Source organism: Lacerta agilis, chromosome 2 (genome assembly GCF_009819535.1).
Source record: "Lacerta agilis isolate rLacAgi1 chromosome 2, rLacAgi1.pri, whole genome shotgun sequence".
In the NCBI taxonomy this organism is placed as follows: Eukaryota; Metazoa; Chordata; class Lepidosauria; order Squamata; family Lacertidae; genus Lacerta; species Lacerta agilis.
Genome location: NC_046313.1, coordinates 17,501,396 through 17,522,634, shown reverse-complemented (window position 1 = coordinate 17,522,634; position 21,239 = coordinate 17,501,396). Strand labels below are relative to the sequence as shown.

Sequence of the window (21,239 nt, the reverse complement as noted above, 5' to 3'; positions counted from 1 at the left end):
ACACCATCAAAGCATTCCTGACAGATGGCTGTCAAGCCTCCGCTTAAAGACCTCCAAAGAAGGAGACTCCACCACACTCCTTGGCAGCAAATTCCCCTGTCGAACAGCTCTTACTGTCAGGAAGTTCTTCCTAATGTTTAGGTGGAATCTTCTTTCTTGTGATTAGTATTTGAAGGTCACTGTGACCTGGCAACCAGCCAAGTAGATCACTTTGACCTGGCAACCGGCCGAGGGTGTGGTCATTCTTGGGTATATTTAGAGGGGACTGTGGTGGTCTTGTAGCAAGGTTAAAGCTTACTGGGAAATGATATAGAGTGGTACCTCAGGTTAAGAATGTAATTCGTTCCAGAGGTCCGTTCTTAACCCAAAACTGTTCTTAACCTGAGGTACCAGTTTAGCTAATGGGGCCTCCCGCTGCTGCGTGATTTCTGTTCTCATCCTGAAGCAAAGTTCTTAACCCGAGGTACTATTTCTGGGTTAGCGAAGTCTGTAACCTGAATCATCTGTAACCTGAAGAGTCTGTAACCCAAGGTACCACTGTATAATGAATGGAAAAGGGTGTTCAAAATAACCATTGTAAAAAAACAAACCCAGAAGCTTTCCTTTTGGTAATTATAGCAACAGAACTACCTAAATTGTATAGAAATTTATTTATGTATGCTGCTGCAGTGGCAAGGAAGCTACTTGGCCAAAAATGGAAAGACCCAGCAAAGGAAGAATGGATAGAAAAATTTATGGAATATGCAGAAATGGCAAAACTTACCGGAAGAAATCAAGGTAAGAAACTTTTTATAAAAGAATGGAAATGATTTATTGAATTTTTGCAGATAAATTGCAAGCAGATAAAAACATTGGCAGGATTAACCTGCAGTTTCATAAGAGTATATATTTAAAATAGATAATTACGTGAGTAAATTAAATGAATTTGGATATGCAGAAGACATTAAAAAATAAATTTAAGGAACCGCAGAAAGAGGGGGAAGGAAGTCAAACTTCGAAATGTTAAAATGATTGTAAAATTAATGAAATGCATAAACCTGAAAAGTATAAATAAAAACTTAAAGAAATGAAAACAATCTACTGCATCCACCTGCCTGTTCGTTTCAGAAACCCATTTCTCTGTGCCTTCTGATAAATTAATGCCAGCTCACTGCCAGCATGTAGCCTCCTTTACGCTGCATGTTTACAAGCTCTTGCTGGAGAGAATTTGGGAACGCAGAAATAATGGCATTACCGCTGCAAGGCTAAAACAAGTGCTCTCACTTCGTTTCGCCAAGTTCCACTCTATCAAACAAATAAAGGAGGGAGAAATGAGAGACAGGAAGCAATCAGATTCCTGTACAAGTACAGCCATGCAAAGACCTTCAAGGTGCGCTTCGTGGATAGGATTGCCAGCTATGGTGGTGGTGTCGTCTCCTCTGCTTTTGATTATAGCCCAGCGTGCAGGAATTTAGCAGGGAGAGCTTTTCCTGGCAAGGAGATTAAGAGAAAGGGAAAGTGACACCTGCTTAATGCCTCTGTGTGCCAGGCTACAATTAAAGGCATGTTGAGCAGGGCCAGCGTAAAAAGGAGGCAGAGCTGGCAACCCTTTTCTTGGCAACTGTAAAAAGAACAGAATACACACACACACACACACACACACACACACACACACAATATTTAGTGGCCCAAGGCTCAAAGACACTTTGCATGTAACACTAAGCCATCATTCAGCACTAAGAGCACAAGATAGAATACCGTATTTTTCGCTCCATAGGGCGCACCACGTTTTTAGAGGAGGAAACCCAGAATTTTTTCCCCCTGGTTTTCCTCCTCTAAAAGCCCTGTTTTTTTCTGAGGATCAGCTAAAAGTTTAGCAACTTTTTTTGCAAAAGGGAAAACCCTGTTTTTTTTGAGGATCAGCTAAAAATTTTGCAGCTTTTTTTGCAAAGGGAAAAACCCTGGTTTTTTGAGGATCAGCTAAAAGTTTTGCAGCTTTTTTGCAAAGGGGGAAAAGCAAAGCTCCTTTTGCAAAGGGGGAAAAGCAAAGAGGAAAAGCCCCATTTTTATGTGGTTCAACTCACATTTCTGTAGCTTCTAAAGGAAAGGGAGCCTTTTCTACAGTTTCCAGACAGATAATCTAATCAGCCAGTCACATGTCACTGGGGAAACAAGCAACCTCCCTCTGCAGCACATTCAACAAAGGAGGGCATGGCAAGAGGGCGGGGCTGAAAGGGAGCCGGGGACTCTTATCTCTCTCCCGATCTCTTGCTGAGTGGGGTCCTTTCAACACCCCCTTTCCTCTGTAAAATAAAAGGCATGATCCTCTTTTGGCCCCTGGGCAATTCAGCTCCAGGGACCACCATTTGCTCCATAAGACGCACAGGTATTTCCCCTTACTTTTTAGGAGGAAAAAAGTGCGTGTTATGGAGCGAAAAATACGGTAATCTTGTGCGAAGCCTAGGGCTTCTGTGGTTGCCCCCTTCTGCCCAGCCAAAAGGACTTTGTCTACATTTAGCTACTTTTTCAAAGAATCCTGGCTCTGGCCATAAAACAAGGGTAGAGAAAACTGACAGCATCTCTTCCATACCTATAAGATAGGAAGCTTGCATGACATTTGGTTGCGTTCAAGGGATGTTGGCAGCAGTACTCTTTTTCTAGAAAAAGAGGTGCCAAAACTCACCATGAACACCTCCCTTGCAGCAGCGTAGCTAGCCACTCGGGTGCCTGGTGCGGGGGCGTGTCCTGCAGCCGGGGGCGGGGCGATCCATGCCGTGGGGGTTGGGCAAGCTGCCCATGGGGGGGGAGCCTCTCCGACGCTTGGAGCCTCTCTGCCACCTCCCCCTCAGCTGTAGGGTGGCTGAGGGAGAGGCAGTAGGCAGACATAAGTCCCAAGCTGCGGTTTCAGGCAGCGTGAAACCTGCAGGTGCCTAAGCCACCACATCACTCCTAAAAAGTTTCGTGAGCCCAATTTTAAAAAAACAAAACATAAACCTCAATTTGTCACCCCCTTTCAGTGATGACACCCGGGGCGGACCGCACCTCCCCGCACCCCCTTTCTCCGCCAATGCTCCCTTGTTCTCTTAGAACGGCAATGGCGCTCACCTGAGAGGTGCCGGAGCTGAGTTTTGGTGAGTTCCAGCTGAAAAAAAGCCCTGCTTGGCAGAATGAATTGCGTGTTGAGGTCCTCAAGCCACCCCCTAAGAATTAGACACAGAGACAATGAATTTTGTTTGGGTTTTCGGTGAGTGGTACAAATTCGGTGAGTGGTTGCTTAGGCATTGGTTCAGACTATCTGTCCAACCGGGACAGCTGCTGACCTCCAGTCAGCGTCGGGAGAATGCCAGCTGGGGAGAGTTAAGGAGGCTGGGGACAGAACCTCCCTCTCCCCAGCGGTCCCAGGGGCTCTGGCTATGGCCCTAACCCCAACCGGGGGTTCGGACAAAGCATAAGAGCCGCCGGATTCCTTTAACGGAATTCCCTGTACCATCATCATCATCATGATTGCGGAGGTGGGGCATCACCCTTCCAGCAATCCAAAACATAACCAATGCCTAGCCGCCAACCTTACAAGTTGTGACAAATTGCTACTGCAGTAGGCGAAAACCAAATGGCAACAGCCAATCAGCCAGATGGAAAAATTCCTACTGGGCCCCTGCCACAAAGCAGACGACCCCATGACAGGCAGTTGCAAGGTCAAAGCAGAGGCCTATGAAAACAGGGGGGGCGGGCAGGTGGGTTTGATCCGAAGCTCGAAGCCAAGAGAGGGATCACCCTGCGTGCAGAGGATTATCAAGGACGCTGGCCTGTCCATCACAAATTGTTACATCTAACTTTGCCCAGTAACTCCACCTGACCCAATCCCAGCTAAGGCCAGCGTCCAGCCACTCCCCACAGGACAATTTAAGTGTCTTGCCAGGCCCCGACCGCAACACGTGCTCTTACTCAAGGTAGAACCCGATTTCCCTGATGTTTGCAAAGAGGTACAGATGCTACCACAAGTCGTGTTAATGCTTTTATCGCAGTGCCAGAGTTCCTTACACTTGGCTTTCTGGGTGTAAAGCAGAAATCATCTTGTGACCTTGTGCGGCAAGTAATTTGCTTTCAGAATGCAAGGCAAAATGCATCGTTTCTTATAATTCAAAACTGGACTTTTGGACTCAGAGTTGACAGACGGAGTCAGATCTCACGGCTGGACCAACCTGACAACTGTGACTCTGACATACTGACAGCTGAATCATACAGATAGCTCCACTGGTAGAGCATGAGACCCCTTAATCTCAGGGTTGTGGTTTCAAGCCCCACGTTGGCCTTGCAGAGGGCTGGACTAGATGAACCTTCCAATGCTACAATTCTATGATTCTATGATATAGCCATTTCTGAGTATACAAAAGGATACCCTCAAGAACCAACTGGACCCTGTGCTAACAAGAACCAACTAACACAAGAAAACAGGGGAAACCGAGGCTCAATTAAAGCTAGAGCTCAGATTTTCTTACATTGGATCACCTATCATTTCCCAAAATAGATCATCTCCAGAGGAAAGAATGTCAGAAGGTCCTATCGACTTAAAAGGGAGCTCCACACTGCTTGTTTTTCATTCCGATGTTAAGTTAAGCCGCCTATGCACTCATCTGCAGATGTTTGCCAGAGCTGACTCTCAACTTGTTAATGATTAAAGAGACTGCAGTGCCATTCGGAAGGCATAATGGAGAGCAAACACTGAATTACATAATGCCATAAAGCTACTCTGTCTGCTGAAAAAGGAAGTAACCTAGGCAAGATTCTTCATACAAGATGCAAAAATGCAACTTTAACAACCGGAATCTGTATCTCTCCATTAGCTCAGATCAGAGAGAAACAAACACCTGCCAAGATTTGTAATAATGCGCAAAAGATGAGCTAGATTTTCGTTTTTGAAGTAGCAGAACTGATACACTGCTAAGCATGTTGAAGCACACTCTAATCTCTTAGATGGCAACGCTCCAACACCTTGAAGCCAAAATCCATGACACCATCTTCCCGGATGCCATCTTCCCCCCCTTTTTTATTGCGAGAGCGCAGCAGCCATTTTGGTTGCCCTGATCTCACGTGAATTCACACCACAGTTTCTCCCGCATGGTTTTCACGTTTTGGAGATTGCGGCCCTGACAAAAAGTGCTTTTTCCAGGGGGAAATCACAGCATGAGATCACAGCAACCAAATAGGCCACCCTTCTCTCGCAATAAAAAAAATGGGATGTCCCCGTTTTTCCGGGACACTTGCGGGGTGTGTACTCTCAGCACCTTTAACAAACAACAGCAACCTAGAATTCTCGGGAGGAAGCCATGACTGTTTAAAGTATTACCTCAGGGACTTAAATATATGATGTGAAAGTGGCCTTGCTGCAGTGTGTTTCAGCGCCATGAACCAGCCCATCTCGGAGGGGTACAATTAGATAGTCGAACTGCTTTCAACCCCAGCATAATTCCCAAGCACAGCAAATACAGGCTGTAAAACAGGGAACCAGCTAAGGGTGGGAAAAGCCAAGCAGAGACAGGGACCAACCCTTCGTTCATCCCTATTATCAAAGCTTTTTGGCCCTCACTCTTCTGTTATTTTCCCACCAGTGGCATAACCATTATGGGAGTCACAAAAAGGTAGGGCCACTTGAGCTCTTTCACATAATTATTATCCGTCGCCTCATCTGAAGGACGCCTGTGAGAGTCCCCTGCAGTTTGAGCTGTGATTATCTTGTTCTCCCCTGACAAGGTGACATTAAGGAAGCCGTTCCTCTTTCGATTACAATCAAACATTGAAATCCCACTTCCCCAAACACTAAAAAAAACACCTCACAAAAATCTGCAGCTTTACATATTTATTTGGCACCACTTTTCATAAGCTCACTCGTAAGTTATTGTCTCAATTAAGGCTCATTGTCGATTCATGCCAGGTTCCTGTGTTATTAAACACACACACACCAAACCAAAATAGATTTCAAACCAGACTAAGGATAATCGTCTGGAGGTCCGGGATAGATATGCCATGAGTTGTTCCATGTTTGTGGTGCGTGGGGCCAGCCTAAGTAAGACCTATGGCTGCCTGAGGGGAAGGACAAAATGGCGCCTGCCCCCAATTCATGAACTGATGCTGACTGGGTTGGCATTCGAAGCTTCATCATTGGCAACAGAATGTCTTCCCTGCACCTGAGGGAAGTTAGCTAGTTTAGGGACTGTACAACGGGCATGTGCCAATGCCAAACGCAGCTTGGGGAAACTTTGGAGGAATGGCTAGAGGGCCTGCTCCTCAGCATTTGCCACCTGAGGCAATTGCCATACACTGCCTAATGTTAGAGTCGGCCCTGAGGCAGGGGGTTTCAGAGGGGGAGAAAGTCAATAAAAGCCAGTCTCCTGGGGAGAGGGGAAATCACAGCACATATTTCCCTTGCATGTCAAGTCTTGGCTATTTCCCACATTCAAAATCAATGGCAGACTAGGCAGCTAACTGAATACTAATTTGGTTAACTGTCTTCCTTTCTGTTCCTTCATGATGTGGATGGGTTGTCCAGCTTTGTAAATAGCATAAAATAAAGGGCAGTGTCTCTCTTTCTCTCTGTGTGTGCATTCATTGACGTGAAAAACAAATTCTCTCATTTTATTTTGTTTTATAAATACAGCCAACTACAGTGGTACCTCGGGTTACAAACACTTCAGGTTACAGACTCTGCTAACCCAGAAATAGTACCTCGGGTTAAGAACTTTACCTCAGGATGAGAACAGAAATTGTGTAGCAGCAGCAGGAGGCCCCATTAGCTAAAGTGGTACCTCAGGTTAAGAACAGTTTCAGGTTAAGAACGGACCTCCAGAATGAATTAAGTTCGTAACCAGAGGTACCACTGTATTTCAAAGTTGGAGCGCAAAAGCGGAAGTTGCCATGATAGGATACTCTATGCTTCCGCAGAGGGCTCCCTCACTCAAAATTATGTACATTCTAGTTCTTCAGGTTAGCAAATGTGTTGCTTCCTTCCCCCTAAGGAGCATCACCTGACCAGCTCTGACCTATTGGAGTAAAGGGACCTTTCTTGACCACTCTTACAATTCTGTCCTTTGGCCAGAGTTGAGTGACAAGGCATGCGTGACATTCCAGCTATACATGACACGTCTCAGGTCACTAGTTCAGATACACTACAGGGTTGTGTCTGGGCACCAAGGGAATCTGCAAATGGACTGGTGGATGTGACAACTCTGACAGCTCAAAATTGCCAAGTTTCTGCTCTTGAATCCAACAGTTCACCAGTTCAAAAGACTGGCAGCCAAAACATTCCAGTTCATCCTTGGGGTTATATTCTCATTCCAGTTCTTAGTTAGAGGTGAGCCATTGTGCACTCTGAAGTATAATTTTGGCACAGAGAGGACCTCGGTAAAAAGGGGTTTGGCAGCCCCTTGTGCCAGAGAGCAAGACATGGCACACTTTGCTCCCAAACCTCATCAGCCACAAAAAAGCCATGCTGTTTCAGAGGAAGCTTAAGGGCATGAGGACACTGAGCTGCTGTCATGTTTTATATCGGTTGGAGTGAAATGCGTTGGTGCATAGTCCAACTTTGGTGTGTTCTTCAAAAAGGGAAAGCAGAATGCAATTCTCTCTCTCCCATCCCCTCCTCCCTCATATGCATATTCTCTACATCACTCAGCGAAACAGCAGCAATGCCTTCAGAGTTTTAACTGTTCAGAGCCAAATTCTCCTCATAGGCCAACATAAATGAGAATAAACACAACTGCGTTCTGTAAACCAGCCCTGTGAGATCACAAAGTGTGGGGAGATGATATTTCACAGTTTAATCACCCTGATTACTCCATGCAGCTTTAATGATGAAGGCAGGTGACTCATCAATAACTTGGCATAGAGGACTATATATTATACAGAGGTTCTAGAAATCTACGTGGCTGTGAGCAAGGTGCAGAGCACAAAATATGGCACCAGAAAGGCTCAATCCACCTTTCTGACCAAACTCCCAGGAGTATGAGGCTTGGAGCAGCAAGTTCATTTTCCCCTGCTGTGTTTCAAATTGCATTTGCACCAGAGAGCCAGTGTGGTGTAGTGGTTAAGAGCGGTAGACTCGTAATCTGGTGAACCGGGTTCGCGTCTCCACTCCTCCACATGCAGCTGCTGGGTGACCTTGGGCTAGTCACACTTCTTTGAAGTCTCTCAGCCCCACTCACCTCACAGAGTGTTTGTTGTGGGGGAGGAAGGGAAAGGAGAATGTTAGCCGCTTTGAGACTCCTTCGGGTAGTGATAAAGCTGGATATCAAATCCAAACTCTTCTTCAGAGAGGGTATGAGGATGCCGTCCCCCAATATGTGCAATGCAATGCAACGTAATAAAAACATATTAAAACAACACCAGAAATAAGTTGCCTGAAGTTACTTATTACTTGCCAGAGGCAACCGATTTATTTATAGACCTAAATCAAGCCCTGTGTGGCTCCAAGGCTATGTACGCCATTTACTCTATTTTTAAACGTCCTTCGCACACGCATTGTCTGGCCTCCACTTGGTAAAAATCAAAATGACAACAGGGATAATAAACTAGATAAATGTGAACGAGTCTGATACTGTATTAAACCTCTTAATGAAGCTCCATTGGATGCCAGCGAATACCGCTGGCTGTCAGTGTTGGAGAAGGGGTGGGGGTGGGGGTTAGGACTAAAAATACAAGCAATAAATTGTTCCCTGTTGAAACCAAGCGGATGATCAATGTTCAGACAACACCAGTTCAGAGATTTCCCAGACAACCGCAAAGCTGTAATGTAATCCCTAAAGCAGGCGACATTCAATGTTAACTGTGATGAAATCAATAGAAAAGAACGAGAGAGAATGTTTGTTTTCCACTTCTGAATTTGGTGAGCGGGCATCTTCCGTATCTGTTACAAGTAAACATATGGGGTTATGCAAGAAAAGCTACAAGACGAAGATATGTTAATTGTGTTCATGCAATTCATGTTCAAATATCACAGAGAGAGAGAGAGAGAGAGAGAGAGAGAGAGAGAGAGAGAGACGGGCTGGGGAATATATCATCCAAAACTGGTTTGATATCAGTTTCATAATTTGTGACCTGACAATATACTGTGAATCGTGATATTTGTGTGAGTGCTACTTTGCAAAAATCACAACGTGAGAAAAACAGCGAAGCCAGCCAATGCTTCTCTCGATTCCTGCAGCAGCTCTTAACCCTGCCGGCTCAGCTCCCCCTGCCCCATGTATCCCGATTAACCCTCAAAAAGGTGCCTAATGTTGATGATTTGCAATATGTCCATTTGAACGGGATGAGTCGATCAAATTGGTTCAGAAGGCAGCTGATGAATTGACTGTGTATTCTTCAATCTAGTTGATGGGCCAAATGAACACAGCCATCACAACTCTGGAATGCCGGGTTTTGCAATACCCTTCACTGTGTGCATTAAAAAGGCTATGCACAGTTAAAGTTCTGTCTCAGATCGCTGAAACATATTTCTGAATATTTATCACAGCCCTAAGATGGATGTAGCGCATTCACATATTCATACAGCTGAGATGCATTAATTTGCACAAACACTGTGACCTAGATCTCCAGCCCTTGAAAAAAACTTTTCTCTCTCTTTTTTTCTTTAAGTAGAAAATAAAATAAATTAGCTGCGGAGATTGTAATGCTTAAGCAGCAAGCATCCATTGTTGCTTTCAGAAGGCAGAAGGAATGTGCATCAGTGTCAGGAAAAGCCTGCTCCACCCCTGAGTCTCTTTCTGGGAAGCTGTTAAGATTGTTTGTGTTGTCGGCTGCGGGGTGACCCATTTAACGAAGATTTCAGAAGGCTCCCCAGCAGTTCGCAGTTCCTCTTTATGCAAAGCTGTGGTGTGATAGGCAGCAGATATTCCTGAAATTGCACTTATAGGAAATTAATAGGATTTTTTTAAAAATAAAAAAGATCTGCCAAGATCAGAATGCACAGCCAGTTCAAAAAATTTGGAGCTTAATTAACATTGCAATCCTACCTGTGTCTACTCTGACGCAGGTGCTGTTGAGCTCAATGAGGTTTATACCAGGCAAGTGGGGTATAGGGTCCCAGTTTAATATGGGAGCAAGATATCCTTGCCAGATGGATTGATAAGGGATACGTGTTCTCACAAATGGCACGTAATGCCGTAAATTTGTGTGTCAACTGCTCTGTTTCAAATGGCAGACAAAGGACTTCAGGATCAAATGCTCCCTTCCTCGAGCATGCTCACACATAAGAAAACTAGCATGTAAGGCAGAATGGGGGAAAGAACTCATATTCCTGATATGCTACTTTTCTATGTGCAAGGAAATCTTTTAATAATAACCTAAGGTGTATTGAAAAGGTTAAGACTCCCTTACCTACAGTCTGAGGTCTAAACCACAGGGGTGTTCATTTCATCAGGAAAATCATAGTGAGGACTGTGCCATTCTAGTCTGTCTAAATACCCCATCTCCGCTGCTATTTCCCCCCCAGGCCTGAACAAACAGGAGGCTCTGGTGAAAATTTAGACTAGGGATAAACACAGCGAAAGAAAAAGCTAGACCTCTCAATATACACTACAGCTTCATAGGAATGATATTCACCAGGAATCAGAGCAAAGGAAGAAAGGGTTAAACTCTCCTGCCCCTTCGCTGTGCTAATCCTGATAAATGTTGGGGTGCTATTTGCACCCAAATGTGCATGTTTGGCTCTGAATTTGAGTGTTTCTGTGTTGTTTCCCCACCCCTCTTTGTATAATGTCTATTATAGATTGTAAACCTGCGGGCAGGAAGTGTGCAATCGCCATCTTTGTACGCCTCACTAAATATTGAAACACATGCATCTGCAGGGTGGCAGTACCCATTTCCGCATGTCCCATGCCTCTTGGTAGATATCTCAAAGTAGGGTTGGAAAGGAAAGGTCCACAAGTCTCAATTGGCCCACCAGCCTTCAATACTAGCACCTCTTCCTTTTTAGTCTCAAGAAATACTGACCATTATTCTACATCCATCCCAAAACCGAGAAATTGACAGCACTGCAAGCTAGGAGAAGGTGCTGGAGGGCTCCCTAGGCACAGCGCAGAATCTCAAGGCTCTGGTGCGCACTGCAGAACTCCACGTGTACAGAAGAATCAATGCCCATCCCACAAGTGGAATCACAGTGTGCCAGGCAGAGCACTTCCCTTGGCACTTGTAGGGTTCTGGACTGTGCAGAAAATGTCCAACATTAGATGGTTAACCTATCAAGTTCCTCAAGTTCCTCCTTGGTTCTCAAACTTAATCCGTTCCAGAAGTCCGTTCCAAAACCAAAGCATTTCAAAACCAAGGCACGCTTTCCCACAGAAAGTAATGCAAAACAGATTATTCCATTCCAGACTTTTAAAAACACCCCCTAAAACTATCTAACGAGACCATCAATCCATAAAATGAAAGCAATAAACAATGTACTGTACTATAAAATAAAGAAGACAGTATTGTAGATGATAAAAATAAAAATTATTTTTTTCTTTACCTGCACTGATGATAGTCATTGTTTGGATGGGGGGGGGAGGGCTTTTATCCATTACCACAGTCACACAATCAATCAATCAATCAATCAATCAATCAATCATAAAATGAAGAACAAGCCACACAAACAAAAACGCAAAATAAATAGCAAAAACAAAAGCACAAATATAAGCTCCAAATATCACCTCAGAACACTGCAGTCAAAAATGGAGAGCTTTGATTACAAGGGGGGGGGACATGCAAATTAGCAGTGCAACAGTGAACAGGGGAGGGAAAAGGCTTTGATTACAATGGGAGAGGATCCAAATTACCAGCTCAACAGTGAAAACGGAAGCTTAGGAGCACGTTTGGCTTCCGAAGCTAAGTTCGCAAACTGGAACACTTACCTCCAGGTTTGCAGCGTTTAAGTTCCAAGTTGTTTGGGAACTAAGCTGTTCAAAAAAAGAGGTACCATTGTACTAGTCACAATGTCTATACTCTACCTCCATCATCAGAGGCAGCAACACTTCTGAATATTAGGGACGGATCTACACTCATGGTTTATAACGTTAAGGAAGCATTAAGGAATGATAATAATATGTTGTTAAAATGTGACTCCATTGCTGCAGAGCAACCAGGACCCTGCAGTTAGGGAAACTCTGTTGTTACTGACAAAACAAGGTAGGAACGTTTTAAATCAATCAATCAATCAATCAATCGTTATACTCCGCCCATCTGGCTGGGCCTCCCCAGCCATGCTGGGCGATTTCCAACAGAATATTGATGATGATGATGATGATGATGATGATGTGACAAAACATCAAACATTAAAAACTTCCCTAAACAGGGCTGCCTTCAAATGTCTCCTACAAGTCTGATAGTTGTTTATTTCCTTCACATCTGATGTGAAGGCCCTCTGCCTGGTTCCCTGTAACCTCACTTCTTGCAGGGAGGAAACCATCAGAAGGCCCTCAGAGCTGCACCTCAGTGTCTGGGCTGAACAATGGGAGTGGAAACGCTCCTTCAGGTATGCTGGGCCGAGGCTGTTTAGGGCTTTAAAGGTCAGCACCAACACTTTGAATTTACCAGTATGCCCTGTGATGTTTTAGAATGATATTTCTAATATCGTTCTAATAACGTTTAAAAGGTCAGTGTAGATCCAGCCCAGTTGCTGGAAGCCACAGCAAGGGAGAGTGCTCTGGTGCTTGGATGCTGCCTGCGGGTTTTTCCACAGACATCTGGGGGCCTCTGTGAAAAGAGGATGTTGGGCTGGATGAGCCATTGGCCTGATCCAGCAGGCTTCTCATCTGTTCTAATGTATCTGATGTGCTCAGGGTTTTTATATGATCAGTGCCAAAGATCAAACTGTGAAGCTGTATTCTTTGCCTTGGAAGATCTTGCTCCCCTCATAGAATACTTCACCCTATTACAACAACAAGAAATGTTTGGGATAGCTCAGTTGGTAGAGCATGCGAATCTCAGGGTTGTGGGTTCGAGCCCCACATTGGGCAAAATATTCCTGCATTGTCAGGGGTTGGACTAAATGACCCTCAGGGTCCCTTCCAACTCTACAATTCTATGAAAACACTGATTGTGTGATTCTTTGCCTACTGTAAATTGCTATGAAGATGCTCTCTCTCCTTCACTCCCCCACCCCAAAAGGGCAAATTGCAGTGAAACAGCAGCATATGGAAAAGTTCCATTAATATCACACATTTCTAAACAACAGGAGACATTAATACAGAGAGAGAGGAGGGGGGAAAACCAGCAGCCTCCTTCAGCAAATACCAGGAGCAATTTGTAGTCGTGTTATTGTGTATTGTATCAACTCAATTGAGCAGGGCCTCTGCTGGAACGGCAGCATAAATCATTCACATTTATTTCCATTTAGGAGGACTCCGATAAAGTCAATGCCTCCGGCTGAAGGGAACTAATGTGATCCACAAATTACTGTGCTGAGGACTGAGGGAGAAGGGAATTAAGCCGGCCAGGTTAAAAATAAACAACAGCCATTCACTCATGACAAAGCTAGTTGGTAATGCCAGTACACTTGTCAGCAATGACAAGCTACAGCTTAATTGCTGACAAAATGCAACTTCCATGCAGATGCAAACTTCAGCTTCAGGACAAGTACCACAATCCCCTTCCCCTCCAATAATAACTGCTGCTATTGCTTTGTGGATTTATTTATTTTAAAAAATAAAATAAAATAAAATAAGAAACAACAAAAATTGACCAAGGAAGTCTTGATCTTTTTTAAAAACAACAACAACAGACTATCCTGAAAAACCAGACATCATTGCAGAGTATGGCAAACTTTTACACAGATAATATTAATGCATCTGTGAAGTACTCCCTGGTACAAATCCATGAGGACATATGTGCAAAAATGATTTTCTCTAAACTTGCTTTCCATGCAACATCTCTTATCCAGCGAATCTCATCTCTCTGGGACATCTGGTCCTCAGATCACACACATATAGTGAACATCCAAGAGCTCTGCTTTACCATGGTGATGTGTGGACAGATGAGGTGCACTTTCCTCCAATCAGAGGTGTTTATGTGCGATGAAGGCCAGAAGATGACAGACACACACACACACACACACCAGGCCAGGTACAAAGGAGAAGGGAAATGTACGTGTTGAAGTTGTATAGAACAGTGATATTCAATCCCCTTATGTTGCTGGACTTCAAAACCCCCAACCAGCTTAGACAGGAATAATGGGAGTAGATGTTAGGAGCCCAGGCTGCTGTCTTGATAACACAGCACATGAGTTGTAATTAGCTAGAAGATTTATTGCAAAACAAACAATTAGCCTCAGACACTCTGTCGGAGCTTCCATACCTTACGATTCAGTTGACCCTTCTGAGGAGTTCTTCCTGCTTCTGCAGAATATCCTGAACCTATGACTTTTACGCCTAATACCTTCCCCATATGTCAACTCCTTGGACTCACAGGATTAATTGCCTCCTCTTCAGGTGAGAAAATCCTCTCCTTCCTGCTTTCCGAGCCTGCCTGTCCTTCTTGAGCGAGTTGGCTTCTCTCCATCCCGCCCTCTGCTAGCATCTTATCTGCATTCCTTTCAATGTCAGGGGGACGGGGAGTAGACAGCTGACATGCTCCCAGCTGTCTGAGAGAAATTTAAGCTTTCCTGCTGCTGGCTGCTTCCTAACTCATGCTGTGCCTCTCTACTTGGGGCAGATGTGTTCATGACAGTAGAAATCTAACAGCATCTGGAGGGTTCAAGCTTGAAGAACAATGCTATGGAAGAAGTGCTTCTCTCTCACCACTTAAATGATGCATTGTTGGTTTGGAGCTGCTCACATGGTAATCTAGGGTAACCTGGTGGAAAAAAATTGGACCGGGCTCCTGTGGTAGTTGTGCAGAAGAGAGGATTTCAGCATGAGAAACCACACCTCCTGAAACGCCCCTTTTTATCACCTGGCCACCCTATAAATTGCTGTGTGTGGAGCCCCTTCCTGCTGGAAGCCATCCATCATCCCTGGTTGTGACATGGCTGCTGCACCTTCCCTTTGGATTGCGGTCTATGAGTTCTGGAAAGAAAGGCAAGCCAGAGAGCCATCCCTAGTCTTTCTTCAGTTTAGTGTCATCCCTGCAGAGTGTGGACAAATAGCCTTTTAAGTCCATGGCTAAATGCAATCTTCCCTCCATAATAATCAGTTACTTAAAAGAAAGAAGGGGGGGAGAGAGAGACTTTCTGCACTTGTAATTGCCCAAATAAAGAGAGCAAATGTGTGCGGATTAAAAAGGATTTGTCATTTTGGATTAACAGGGATCAAGCCGCTGCTCCTTCGATGTAACAGGTTTCCACCAGATATGGTGAGCACTGTTTGATCTTTCTGTTCCACATGCAGGATATACTGTTTACCTTGAAGTGTAGCCCTGTTGGTTTGTAGAAAGAAACCCAGGCAAGTACCTTCCTTTAAGGCCAACCCAGCAGAGCTTTCAAAGGCCAGCTTTAGCCCCTGGACTCTCCAGATAAAGATGGATCAGGTAGCTGGAGATGTTGAAGACCTTAAACAGCTACTGAAAGTCAGGACGGCCAGAATTGAGACAGGTGTGCCATTGGCACACCCTCCTGCATGGGCAATCTATGCAGAAGATAATTGTATTTCAAGGAGATAGTGCTCTAACATGGTCACTTTCCTCAGGGCCGTCTTTACCCAGGGGTGCAGGGGGTGTGGGGCACCCAGGCGCCGAATTCTGGGTGGGTGGGTGTGCCTAAACTCTTAACTATCTACCTGCTATGAAATAATAAATAATTTTGACCAAGCTAGAAAAACAAAATACATATATACCTAGGTATTACTGAAATGTATACCTACTGTTTCACTAAAGGACTTTCGACTTTGTGCGCTCATTTACCAAAGACAAACGGCGGCACTTGTCAGACTCGAGGAGTATAAGTGTATTGTAAATAAATGAGCAATTTAAAAAAGTTTGTTTCTTTTTCCTCCCTTCTTTCATAAACAAGAGATAAGGCGTAAGCGTGGTGTCTGACATAAGCATAATAAAAGTTAATTTGGGGGCTAAACTAAATTTGGGGGTGCTGGGCAGATATTTGCACCCCAGCGGCACATATGCTAAAGATGTGGGAATGTTAAGGGGTGTGGGGGAGGATATATTGTTTAAGATATCCTGTCCCAACTCGTGTTTACAAGTTCTATAATATCTGCAGAGTTAACATTCCCTTTTTAGCACACACACAGCGGATAGCTTGAGTCATTAGAAATATTATCCTGGTGTCTTCCCCTTTTAATCCCTCTCTTAATAAGACACTACACAGTCTTCAGTAAAGTATAAAACGTTTACTCACAAGAAGTCATCTGTTCACACAAAGGATCCCAGAGGCAGACTTAAAAGCTACTAAACATGTGGTGACTATCTCCTTATGGGAGAAAGTCCCCCTTTTCTTCTCTTGGCCTAGAGCCAAGGGTGCATCTTAGTAATGCTGCTGTTAAGATGGCAATGAGAGAGAGAAGACTGACAGGGGCAAAGCAACTGCTTATACAGTGGTACCTCGGGTTACATACTAAATTGGTTCCAGGTCGCTGTACGTAACCCAGAAAATTTGGTTTGCGCATGCGCAAACCGGAAAAACCGCTTCTGCATATGCGCAGACCATGAAAACACTTCTGCGCATGCGCGAATTGCGCACGCTTCAGGTTGCGCTTCCGGGTTAGTGGAGTCCGTAACTCGAAAAGTACCCAACCCGAAACTTATGTAACCCGAGGTACGACTGTATACATTTCTTAAGGCCTAGGTCATTCCCACTCCCAACGTGATTGGCTGTCTAAACTTCCAAGCTGCGAATCATAACTCAGAATTTAAGAACCAATGGCAGAGGCCCAAATCCTGAAATGTTCTGTGACTGGATATCCTGTATCAAATCAGAACACAGTTGCTCAGAGTCCAGACTCAAGCTCAGGCAAACACAGATCACTGAATACATAGCAATCACCATTTGGACTGAGGCTACATTAAGCCTATGACAACGAGGGGTAAAAAAAATTTAATAAGCCACCATAAATACAAAACCTAAGAGAGAGTGGCTTCTTGGCTTCAACTGCTTCCCTTTGGATTCCAATACATTTTCCCATTTAACTGGGCCAAGATAATAAGCTTTCCTGGCATTTAACAACCAGCAAGCCTGCCAAAGTACTACATGAAATGAATACATCTTTGTTTGATCTGTGGCCCTGTTGAAAATGCCCCAAACCACTCCTAAAATACATCAAGAAACCAATTAATCCATGTTATGGGCAACACGCTCAAGGTGACATACTAAATACATTTATGCATCCCTCTTCAAAAAGAAAAGTAGAAAGCAGAGTTGTTTACATTCTCAACCAATTGCACTTGCTCTCACTACTACCTCAAATTTAGAGATGGAAAACCAAGGCCAATAAGTAATAATCTGTCCTAATCCATGGCACAGATGGAAACTGAAACCTGGTATCCCAGTCTGAAGTCCAACACTATTGCCTCTACAGTGGACACTCGGGTTGCGAACGCGATCCGTGTGGGAGGCGCGTTTCCAACCCGCGCCGCTGCGTCTGTGCACACGCGTGATGCAATTCGGCGGTTCTGCGCATGCGCGACTGCCGAAACCTGTAAGTAACCCATTCCAGTACTTCCGGGTTCGGCAGGTCCCTATCCCAAAAATGCACAACCCGGGGTATGATATTAGTTTTGTCAAGTTATTCTCACCCCATCTCTCCCCATTAGAAATTCCTGGGTAAAAAACCCCCACACACATCCAAATCCTAGGACGCTCTTCCGGGCGTAACTAGATGAAACAGGCATTTAGCTCTTTGATGTGTAAACAGGGAAAACAACAATATTTTCTTTTTAAAAAAAAAAAATTCCCCTCATTTTACATACCTTTTAACAAAGAAAAAATAACTGTACACAAAACCACCTAAATTTCTTTCAGCTTCCCTCCCTTCCTTTCTGCAGTTACATAATTTATATCTTTCTTCCACTGCATATCAAATTTATATTTAAATACTAATATCTCAATCTCATTATTATTCTTTTTAATTATCTCTAACTGCACCAGTCAACCCTGCTAATGTTTTAAGTTGTTTACAGTGTAACTTCAAATACCCAATATATTTTCTCCACTCATAAAAATGAATGTCATATAGTCATAAAAAGTCTCTCTTTTTGATTTCTTATTCTTCCGGTAAGCTTTGCCATTTCTGCATATTCCATCAATTGTAATTGCCAGTTCTCTTTTGTTGGAGCTGTTTCTTGTTTCCACCTTTGAGTATATACCATATGAGCTGCTGTAGTAGCGTACATGAATAGTTCCCGCCCCTGCTCTAAACAACCTTGTTTTCCAAGGCTGCGCACAATCACCCTAAGTTTAAAGCACATCATTTCCCTGAAGAATTGTGGGAACTGCATTTTCTTAAGGGGCTGGGAATTGTAGTTTGTGAGAGGTAAACCACAGTTTCCAGGATTATTTGAGGAAAATAATGTGCTATCAGTATATGCAGCCTAAGAGACAAATCTGCGAATAAGCATGCAAGGATACAAACTGAGAGCTGCTTACAGCTTCATCTCAACAACAGGAGGCTAAGTACGAAAGACTCCTTTATTTCAAAGTGCCATATCAATTTTGGCAGGAAATGATGTTTTCATCTTTTTCTGATAGATCACAATGTCTAAAATAAGGATGGAGGTATGTAGAAGCATTGGCTGGCTTTATGGTTTTCCCCACATTGTGATTTTTGCATAGCACATGCGCGCACACATCCTGATTTGCAATATATTGCCAGGTCCAAAACTATGGAACCGATATCACAATATAGACTTCAAAACAGTTTTGGATGATATATGTCAATATATCGCCTGTAGTCCTAATATTGGGACACGGGCGGTGCTGTGGTCTAAACCACAGAGCCTAGGGCTTGCCGATCAGAAGGTCGGCGGTTCGAATCCCCGCAACGGGGTGAGCTTCTGTTGCTCGGTCCCAGCTCCTGCCAACCTAGCAGTTCAAAAGCACGTCAAACTGCAAGTAGATAAATAGGGACCGCTCCAGCGGGAAAGTAAACAGCGTTTCCGTGCGCTGCTCTGGTTTCGCCAGAAGCGGCTTAGTCATGCTGGCCACATGACCTGGAAAAACTGTCTGCGGACAAATGCTGGCTCCCTCGGCCAATAAAGTGAGATGAGTGTGACTGTGGAGGCTAATTCTGGATCCACAAGTCCTTCCACAGTGGAGACTTAAGTTTCCAGGCGGGAGTTGATCACGGTGAGGTTTTGCCAAACATGCCTTCCTTTTAGCACATTTCTCCCTTGCGTCCTGAGTTTGAGCGTCTTCAAAGTCCATGACGCCTTGGGTAAAGGCTGTTCTCCAATTGGGGCACTCGCAGGCCAAAGTTTCCCAGTTGTCGGTGTTTATACTACATTTTTTTGAGATTTGCCTTCAGAGAGTCTTTAAACCTCTTTTGTTGACCACCAGCATTACGTTTTCCATTTTTAAGTTTGGAATAGAGTACAAAATAAAGTTTGGAATAGAGTACAAAATAAAAAATAAAAAAAATCCTTCCAGTAGCACCTTAGAGACCAACTAAGTTTGTTCTTGGTATGCTGTAACTGGACCTATATACACAGTTACTGAAGGTAACTCCCACTGAGCACAGGATTGCTGTCATTTAAACGGGGGGGGGGGTTAATCCTGAAAACAATGAAAGATTTTCTCTGCTTATTCTCAAGTGAGGGCCTTTAATTAGATTCTGAACAGAAGGTAATAGAGATGGATGTTACTGTGCTTTCTATTTACAGTCACACTGCCTTTGTAAAATCATGCATTATGTGGCTGGCAATTGTGTCTAACATGTCCTGTTATCATTCATCCCTCTAATCACTCCCTCCTTCTCCACTTAATTGAGTCAACTAAGCTTTTTTTAAAACACACACACAAATATATCATCGCCCTGCTAGTAGGGATGTAAAATCTAAAGCTACCCTGCTCAGGGAGCAGCACTCTGTACTGCTCAGAAGGGATGGCATATTGCCTTGAATGGAATGCAAGTTCACTTCCAACAATCTGCTCAACAAAGCTTAAGTGGGCAAAAAGCCTCCAATAAGTGCAGAAAGACTCCCTGGAAAAGACCCTGATGTTGGGAAAGATGGAGGGCACAAGGAGAAGGAGACGACAGAGGACGAGATGGTTGGACAGTGTTCTTGAAGCCACCAACATGAGTCTGGCCAAACTGCGGGAGGCAATGGAAGACAGGAGTGCCTGGCGTGCTCTGGTCCATGTGGTCACGAAGAGTCGGACACGACTAAACGACTAAACAACAACAAAGTGCAAAAAAGGCTCCTTTAGGCACAGAATTCTGGGAATCTATAAGGAACTTTAAAAGCAAACCCAGAGAGTGAGAATAGAGGTTTGGCGGGGGGCAGGATGAGGAATGCACCACAGGGCATCACAATTACGATGTACAGAGGTACCTTGGTTCTCAAACTTAATCCGGTCCAGAACTCCGTTCCAAAACCAAAACGTTCCAAAACCAAGGCACGCTTTTCCATAGAAAGTAATGTGAAACAGATTAATCTGTTCCAGACTTTTAAAAACAACCCCTATAACAGCAATTTAACACGAATTTTACTATCTAACGAGACCATTGATCCATAAAATGAAAGCAATAATCAATGTACTATACTATAAAATAAATAAGACAGGGTTGTAGATGATAAAAATTAAAATTATTATTTTTTCCTTACCTGCACTGATGATAGTCATTGTTTGGATGGGGGGCTTTTATCCATTTCCGCAGTCACACCATCAGTCAGTATCTGAACTGGGTTCCACACAGCCACAAAAACAAATTAACTGAAAAAGCCTCAAAAACAAAAACGCAAAATAAATAGCAAAAACAAAAGCGCCAAACTTCATCCATTTCGGAAGTCCGTTTGACTTCTGAAATGTTTGGAAACTGAGGCACAGCTTCTGTTTGGTGCAGGCGCCCCGGAAACAATAGCCAACAATCACATCAGACGTTTGGCTTCCAAAAAACGTTTGGAACACTTACTTCTGGGTTTTCAGCATTTGAGAACCAAGGCATTTGAGAACCAAGGTTCCACTGTAGTAAACTGAGCAGAACATAGAGGTCGGGGGTGGGGGGGCCTGAATTTTGGCTTTGCAAAGGGTGCCGTTGAAATTTGATAAACCAAATTCCTCCCCCGGAAATGTCTTCACCCAAGTCATCAGCATGAAATTGTTCAACTTTGCATCAAGCTCTTAATAT

General features: G+C 44.0%; 1 protein-coding gene across 3 annotated transcripts in view; it reads right to left on the bottom strand.

Moving 5' to 3' along the window:
- RAB11FIP4 (RAB11 family interacting protein 4) overlaps nt 1-21,239 on the bottom strand; it is a 192,552-nt gene that overhangs the window by 154,132 nt on the left and 17,181 nt on the right. The window lies entirely within an intron of this gene.